Here is a 9,619-nt window from a genome sequence, read left to right as displayed (position 1 = left end):
TAAGTTCAAAATCACCATTTGGAGCTATTGGAACAATTAGAACACTATTCCAGAGTCATCTAAACAAAATTAAAACTACAGTTAACTCCTTCAACTTAAACTTCTAACTTTGGGACTAAGTATCCCATTTCACTCTGAAACTCACCCGAACATAAAACAAACACCCCCAGAAAGTCACATTACCATAATAAAACATAGAGGAGAAAATAAATAGGGGATTGGAGCAAAAATACTTAAAACGGCAGGCCAGGTCGTTACAGCGATCACGAGGAGTAAGTCGCAACCACATAGAGTGTTCTAGATGGCAGGCGAAATGTACTTTGTGTTTGTGAAGTGGTGATGCATTTGCAAAGCGTTGGATGGTAGTGGTCATCGTGATCACGAGTGGATGGTCGCATGGGTGAGTTCAGCTTAGGTGTCAGACATTAAGCCTCCGCGACCGCAATGTTGTTTCCGTGTTCGTGTAGTTCAAGAGTGTGTTGTGCTTTGTGTTTGCAATCATGGGCTCGCGTTCGCATAGAGGCTTTTGGAGGACCGGGAAGTTTGTTCTTCACGATCGCAAGGATATGTTCGCGATCGTGAAGGATATGCCTGGGCAGACTATTTAACATCTTTATTTCAAGGGTTTGGTCACTATACCACATTTTGAGTTAGAGAGCTCGGTTTTGGGCGATTTGGGAGGGGAGTTTATCACGATTTGGGTTAGGGTAAGTACTTTTGACTCGAATTTATTTATATTCCATGATTCTATCAGTTTTTTTAGAATTTATATGGTTAATTAAAGTGAAGAAATTGGGGATTTGGGTAAAACAATTCATAAAGTTAAAATTTTAGGATTTGAAGGTCATTTCAGGTCTGAATTGGATGAAATTGGTATGGTTGAACTTGCAAGTGAATGGGTGTTTAGATTTTGTGAGTTTGATTAGATTCCAAGGTGGGGTCTCGGGGTTGACTTTTCGGGTTGACTTTTTGATTTTAATAAATATCGAAGCTTTATTGTTTGAAATTGTTTTCTACAACATTATTTGATGATATTAAGTTGTTTGTGACTAGATTTGAATTGTTCGAAAGCCGATTCGCATGGGAAGGGATTTTTGGAGTATTGACTCGCGCGTTTCGAGGTAAGTAACATATCTAATCTTGGATTTGAGTGTAATTAACCCTGGGAACTATGTTACATGAGTCATATCTAATCTTAGACTATTATGAGATTTGTTTCACTATCGTGCCTTTTTATATCCATGTCTTCTCGACTTGTAAGGTTATTTGAGCCATAATTAATGTTAGAAATCACGTCTAGGCTATCTGCTATTTGTTTGAAACATGATTGGGCTTGTTCTTACTGTTTATTATCTATTTGGCTAAATTGCACTCATAATCTCAGTCACGATGCTATGTCTGTGTATGATATCTTTGTTTCAGTACTTTCTTATTTGATTCTTCACATGTTGTTGGTGCCTCATATGTGTAACACTGTTTAACTGTATTTTGTGAGATGTGATTATCTGAGACTTGATCAGTTAATGACTGAGTTTGGTCCATAGAGCCGATTTGGTATTGATTTTGAGGTGACGCATACGCCATGCTCACATTGGGCTAAGTGTTTTTTGTTTTGGGGTGACACGTGCACTAAGCCCTATTATTTGGGCTATGTGATTATAATTAGCACTTGGGCAAGATCCGCCTCTCAAGAGTCTGACATGCCAGCAGTGGGCACATGCATATTATTTTATATACCTGCTTGATGATGGGCAGTTATGCCAGCACCCGTACAATGCTATGTGATTATTCTTGATGGGTCCATAGTGATATTGTTGAGTTGACATGTATATTTGACATGTACTTTCCTCATGCTAGCTAGTAAATTAAATTTATTATCTGTGTTGGACTTTAACGGTTATATATGGAAAGTATGCTTAAATTCCTGTTATGTGAACGAGCTGAACATGATATTATTGAGCTGCATGTATACACTATGTTTCCTTTTTATCATGAGTTGTTATTAGTTATTAATATTGGTATCTGAATGTTTATTCTTAGCTCGTCACTACTTTCAGACCAAGGTTAGTTTTGTTACTTATTGCATAGGGTTGGTTGTACTCATACTAGACTCTGCACTTCGTGTGCAAGCCTCTAAGGGCATCCCAACATATCATTTCGGCCACTGTGGGTAAATCATCAACGTATACGAGCTGATCAGGTGGTGGTGCGTATATAACGCCATAACCTTTTCCCATATCCCATATACATATAATATACGCGTATATAACGCCATCTGGTCATGGGCCAATGTACATGTATAAATGCATGTTATGCATAAGAAATACGTTAATAAGATTTCTCGGAATGTCATAAAAATAATATGTCTGTCGGATAAACTTTATCAAATACGTATTTTTCTGAGACCCATGAACAGAAGATATAATAATAATTCACATGGGGAATCAAGAACTTAAGCATCTCTAGCATTTCTATGAATAGAGTTATTTAGGGAATTTGTGTATTTGCTCGTTTCGTTTGTATCATATGGATCATGCCAAAAGAAAAGAAGGGATAGCCTTAACATACCCGAACCGATTCTCTTAGAATTTGGTATGGAATTGTTTTGCTTTCTTATTTACTCACGATCAACCCACTCTACTTACACAAGAGATTCCATTTGTTGTCTCAAGATTTAGTCCCTTTTTGATATGCTACGTAGTGTTTTGCTGAAATTTCTATGAACATGAAGTTGGAATTTTCTTTGTTATAGGGGTTGGATAAATGATGAATGTAAAATGGTAAACGATACATGAAAATGGCACAATCCGTGTGCTGTTAAAAATAGTAGCCTTTGCAAGATTATACATCTTACTTGAATTGTCTTTATCAAAGTGAATATGGGCCCCACTTAGGTATGACTTGGCCTACAATTATCTCCTAAAGATGCCACTTTTCACATGTATTAGGAGTCACTATATGGGCTTTAAATCAAGACCCCTTGGGCTGCCACGTTAGGTGGCTAATCAAATTTATCTAAATAATCTAATTAATAAGTTAAACTCCCACTAAAATTACTAGTTATTCAATTATCCATATAATTAAGAATTATCTCAAATTACATAAAATACTACTCACTTTTAATATGCTTTATGTACCTTGTATGACACTAGTCCTTAAATACCGGGTATTTTAGCTCGGGCCGTATTTTATCCCAAAATGTCAAACTTTGACGAAATTTCTTTTCTTCGATTTTCTTCCCCTTTCTCCTTTACGAATTTACTTATCACTTATTTTAAATAGCATAATGCTTATAATCTCAAAATAATCTCATTCCCGAACTTTCATCAATTTACTTATGGCGTACTTTCACGTACGAAAATATGGGGTGTAACACGAAATGCGGAAATAAAAAAAATAAAAGTAAAACTTAACAAATATCTGCAACAGGTAACTAAATAACTGGTAATAATGCCGCTTGGTATGTACAATAGCCATCACTCGAGTAATACACAATATTTCCAAAACCTAGAACATCATAAGTTACAAGCTACAGAAGGAAACTAGTATCTCTATACACCAGAGTCTAATAACATAAGCAAGGAAGGTAAATGACATAGGAGGGAATAGAGGGGGACTCTGAGGTCTGCGGTAGCGACAGATATATACCTTGAAGTCTCCGTACAACAGCAAACACTCTCAGCTAGTAGCGGAGCTGATAAGAAGTACCTGGATCAGCACACAAAATATGTGCAGAAGAGTAGCATGAGTACACCATAATGGTACCCAGAAAGTGTCAATCTTATCCTCGGTCGAGTAGTGACAAGATCAGGTCAGGTCCCTACTGGTATATTTATAATAACTAAGACAGAATGAAATATTGTAGTAAAAATAAGTATTGAAATTTAACAAGAATGAAATCATAGCAAGTCAACAGGTTAGTACACAGAAAATAACAACAGGGGATCTCCCAGGATACCGTCCCGTAGTCCCAAATGTAAATGTGCAAAACAGGGGGGGATCTACCAGAATACCGTTTCATAGTCCCAAAGTAATATGCAAAACATGAGGGATCTACCGGAATACCGTTCCGTAGTCCCAAAGTAAATATGCAGAGTAGGGGGATATACCAGAATACCGTTCCGTAGTCCCCAAGTAAATATGCAGAGCAGTGGAATCTACCGGAATACCGTTCCGTAGTCCCAAAGTAAATATGCAGCACAAACCATAGAAATATAACTACGTCACAAAATCTTACGATTTAGACTAAGTACCAGTCAAGGAAGAAGCATGATATTCACCAAGCATGCTGCACAGAGTTCACATAAGCAATTAAGACACGTAGACATGTTGTTCTAGACTAAGCAGGATAAATTCATATGCTAGTGTAGTTCAATTAAAGGAAGACATGTATTTTACTTAATGAAAACGGAGTTTTTTTTGCAACAATAGCACGTGTACGCACTCGTCACCTCACGTACCCGACGCTCATATATCAAAAGTAGTTCCAAATCCTAAGGGGAGTTCCCACACACAAGGTTAGGTAAGCCATTTACCTCGAACCAAGCTCAAACAATCGGTACCAATGCCTTTTCCACGAATATCCGACTCTGAATGGCCCAAATCTAGCCAAAAATAATTGCATATCATAAATACAACTATAATAGGCTCATCTAATTAATGAAATCAATACTTTAACAAAAATTCTGAAATTCGCCCAAAAAGGTCGACCATGGCCCTCGTCTCGAAATCGGGTAAAAGTCACAGAATATGAACACTCGTTCACTCACGAGTCTAACCATATCAAATTTACTAAAATCCAACACCAAATGGTCCTTCAAATCCACAAATCAAACTTTCCAAATCCCTAGTCTCAAACTCCCAAATTCCACCTTAAATACACACTAACTAGGTGGAAAAATAAATACGGAAGCAAGATTATTGATCAAAAATAAGCACAAGGGACTTATCTCAAGAAACTCCTCAAATATGCTCTCAAGAAATCACCAAACCCGAGCTCAAAATGTTGAAAATGAGCAAATATCGCGAACCTTTGCATCTAAGTGTTCTGTCCAGAAATCTCGCACATGCGGACTCTCTGTCGCATATGCGATACCGCATCTGCGAAAATGCCATCGCAGGTGCGAATTCCACTTAGAATCCCAGGTTCCGCTCCTGCGGCTCTGCGACCACATCTGCGACTATCGCAGGTGCGGAAATGCATCGCACCTGCAGCTTCCCCTTGCACATGCAACTTCCCCTCGCACCTGGGACTCTCGCAGATATGGGAAAATATTCGCACCTGCGGTTCCTGCCTAGCTCCTTCTTGGCTGCATCTGCGGCTCCTCCTTCGCACTTGCGGTCTCGGCTCCGCAGGTGCGAAAACACCAGAAACCAGAAAATCTTCAGCAACTAGCCTAAGTTCAAATTCAATCCGTCAAGCATCCGAAACACACCCGAGGCCCTCGGGATCTCAACCAAACATACCAACAAATCCTAAAACACCATACAAACTTAGTCGAGCCCTCAAATCACATCAAACGACGCTAAAAACACCAATCACCCTCCGATTCAAACTTAATGAACTTGAAACTTTAAACTTCTACAACCGATGCCGAAACCTATCAAATCACGTCTGATTGACCTCAAATTTTGCACACAAGCCATATTCGACATTACGGACCTACTCCAACTTCCGAAATTGGAATCCGACCCCTAATCAAAATGTCCACTACCAATCAAAATCTCCAAAAATTTGACTTTTCGCCATTTCAAGCCTAAATAAGCTACAGACCTCCAAAACACAATCTGGACACGCTCCTAAGTCCAAAATAACCCAACAAAGCTAACAGAACCGACGAAACTCCATTCTGGAGTCGTCTTCACACAGTTCTTACTACGGTCAAAATCCTAAGGCTTAAGTTTTTGTTTAGGGACTAAGTGTCCCAAATCACTCTGAAACCACCACGACAACCTCCCGGTAAGTCACATAAGTAGAAAAGGGTACGGGAAGAATAATAAATAGGGAATTGGGGCTAATACACTCAAAACGACTGGCCAAGTCTTTACATAAAGCTAATTGAAAATAAAGTAATTAGAATTGGAATTACAAATCAATGTAGAAGAAAGACTAAAACAAAAGTAAGGGTAAACCTATACCTGAAGAGTTTGGAAGCGGCAGAAGGAACGAGATTTTCACGTTATTAGACTTCACGTATATAGGTTATATTTGGGATGCTGTCTTTGAGAATTTATATAGGTTATTAGACTTCACGTAAAATTCTATTATAGAATTATATGAGAAAGACACTTTGCTATTATTTAAAATAAAATAAAAAAGGTGACGGGTAAAATAGAATTATAAAGTAATAAGTTAGGGCATAATTAGAAAGAAAAATAGGAAACAATCACACCACACCAAATCGATTGTTTCAAAAAATGGGATTTTTCATTATTTCAGAACCAATTTTAACTAAACAATCAAAACAAATATTGTTTTGAAAAAAATAATACAATACGATACAAGGGTAACGATCATCCAAACAAGCTATAAGTTTCACGACCCATCCACCTCCTGTACATAAATCAATTATAGCGATATGTGTTTTAGTTGTATATTTCCTTATTTTATCCTCATAATTAAATTAACAAGAAACTTTTTATAGTTTTGCAAGTAAATAAAGATTATAAGGTGCAAATCATAAAATATACAGTAATACGATAAGGTGCGACTCATAAAGGAAAACTGTTTTACATAAAACAATTGCTTAACAAGAATATTAATTTGAAATAATGAGGCTACAATATAGATAGTTTTTATTCTTTAACTGAATGGAAACTTGTGGGGAAAATATAATTCAAAGGGGCTTTCTTATAACATTTTAACATAAGAGGGCATTTACCCCATATTTTAAATATTGTGGGATGTTTGAGGAATTTCACTCCAAGAAAAAAGGAACGTCCTAAAGTCCAAAATTTACCTGCCTTAACTATGCATTACTACTTTGTAATCTACTTCAGTTAAATATTTTAATGGTAATTTCTTAAAAAGATACTCTTTTTATGGTAATGATCGACTTTTTACAGCTTGTCGACGGTTAAAATATGAAGTTGTACCCAAAAGATATGATTGTAGCAATCAAGAATGTTGCAAACGAGATTTTGATACTTTTAATTATTCTATACACATCACATCTTAAATGGGATTATATTTTCCTTATTCATAAATAAATGGTCAAGATATCAGATTGATATGATTTTTAAAATTTATATTAACAAGTATCAAACTTTAATTGTCATATATATATAAGATTTTATTGTCTCACTCCACATTTTTGTTTGTTCTTTTTGTTTTATTTTATAGTCTCACTCCACATTTTTGTTTGTTCTTTTTGTTTTATCAATAAAAATCAGCCATCTCTTGGTGATTTTAATTCAAAAGGAAAAACAAAATCTTTTTTTATCGTCGTCTGGCCAAAAGTAATATTCAAACTACTCATAAATAGAACCATTTCTCACATAAGATGTATTATCTTAAATGATTGTCGTGTTTTATTTCAAAACTAAAGCTAAACTATTAATGCCAATTGAAATTAATGTGGAGTATTACACATGGTGTGAATGGAAAAATATGGTAAAAAAATGATTATATTAAATGAATCTTTTTTTAATATATTCCCTTAATTACATTCGCATCTTATATGGAAAATGAAGCTGTTTATGTAGTCAATTTTCAGAAAAATGTTTCATTTCCTACTCTGCATTTGGTATATCTTCTAACATTTCGTCCAAATTTGTTAAATTAATATGCATTCCCCAAAATCCCATATTTTCCTCGACTTTCCATATTCTTACATGCATTTTCCCACTCTCCTATTTTATCTATAAAATGGTACTAATATTTAGCTTTTTCTTCATCATTTTTAATACCGTTTCTACTCTCTCATAATCCTATAGTCATGAAGATGAATACTAAAGCTAGTACTCTCTTTTCTACATTTACTTTTTAAGCTTTTTTTCACCTTTCTTTAGTTTCTTGTCGCAAAATAATAAGCAATCGTAGTGGAAATGGCTTCACTCTTGATCTTATCCATCGCGATTCTCCTCTTTCGCCTTTCTACAACCCATCAATTACACATTCAAACCGCCTACGAAACGCCTTCCTTCGATCATTTTCACGGGAATCTTTCTTCAAGAAAAGTTCCTTTGCTAGTGCTAATGACACAATCCAATCTGATATTATTCCAATCCCAGGAGAATATCTTATGAAAATTTCTATTGGAACCCCACCAGTTGAAATTGTAGCCATAGCTGATACTGGTAGTGATTTAACATGGACACAATGTAAGCCTTGCACTAGTTGTTTCAAACAAACAGCCCCTATTTTTGATTCCAAAACAAGCTCTACTTATAAAACCATAGGGTGTAACGCTGAGGAATGTGCATCACTAGGGACTTCTTCTTGTGTTAGAGGAAATATTTGTGAATATCAAATGAGTTATGGTGACCAATCACAAACTATTGGTGATCTTGCTTTTGAAAAATTCACATTTCCTTCTACTTCTGGAAATAATGTTTCTATTCCTAATGTTGTGTTTGGTTGTGGTCATGACAATAGTGGCACATTCAATAACTATACTTCTGGTATTATTGGCTTAGGTGGTGGTGAAGTCTCAATTGTCAACCAATTGGACAAACAAATCAAAGGGAAATTCTCTTATTGTTTAATCCCAATTCCATTACAATCATCTATTTCCAATGCTACAAGTCATATCAACTTTGGCAATAGTGTCACTGTGTCTGGTCCTAATGTCGTTTCAACTCCCTTGATAAAAAAAGGAACCGTCCACGTTCTACTATCTAAATTTGGAAGGAATTAGCGTTGGGAATAAGAGGGTAGAATTCAAATCTTTTAAAATTGCTTCTTCTAATGCTTTTGGTGGTGATGAAGGTAACATTATAATTGATTCTGGTATGACGTTGACTTTTTTGCCTAATGATTTTTACTTGAATTTGGAGTCGATATTGTTGGAATCGATCAATGCAACTAGAATTGATGATCCTTCGGGCACTTTTGGTATCTGTTACGAGTCTAAGGATGGTACTATTGATGCTCCCAAAATTGTCACGCATTTTACTGATGCTGATTTAGTGTTGGCGCCTTCGAGCACGTTTGCAGAAGTGGAGGAAGGTTTGGTTTGTCTTACATTAGTGCCAGCAGAACAAATTGCTATTTTTGGAAACTTGGCACAGGCGAATTTCCTAATTGGATATGATCTTGTTGCTAACAAAGTTTCTTTCAAGCCTACTGATTGCACTAAGTACTAAAGATTTAGTTAAGGACAAAAATTATTGTAATGAATTTGGCTTGGCTAGCTAGTGTTATTTTATACCTTCTACGTTGGTTGGTCTTTTAATGTGATTTTCAGTTTCAAATGTTGTTGATCAATTCTTAATGACTTATATTTACTTCAATTTGATGCTTACTAATGGAGATCTTTTTATTTTGTTCAACGAGCAGTTGTGTTGGACCTGCCTTTTTCCCGTGACACCACTTCCTCAAAATAATTAATTAGATATGTGTATAAATATAATAAGTATTATATATATATATATATATATTTGTTTATTTTTTTCGAAT

The 9,619-nt window shown here is 35.8% G+C and overlaps 1 pseudogene; it reads left to right on the top strand.

The window, feature by feature from the left end:
- Positions 1-3,450: 3,450 nt before the first annotated feature.
- LOC108943779 (aspartic proteinase CDR1-like) lies at positions 3,451-9,352 on the top strand (annotated as a pseudogene).
- Positions 9,353-9,619: the final 267 nt, after the last annotated feature.

This window comes from Nicotiana tomentosiformis, unplaced genomic scaffold (assembly GCF_000390325.3).
Source record: "Nicotiana tomentosiformis unplaced genomic scaffold, ASM39032v3 Un00008, whole genome shotgun sequence".
NCBI classification, from domain to species: Eukaryota; Viridiplantae; Streptophyta; class Magnoliopsida; order Solanales; family Solanaceae; genus Nicotiana; species Nicotiana tomentosiformis.
This window is presented reverse-complemented; position numbering and strand designations above follow the sequence as displayed.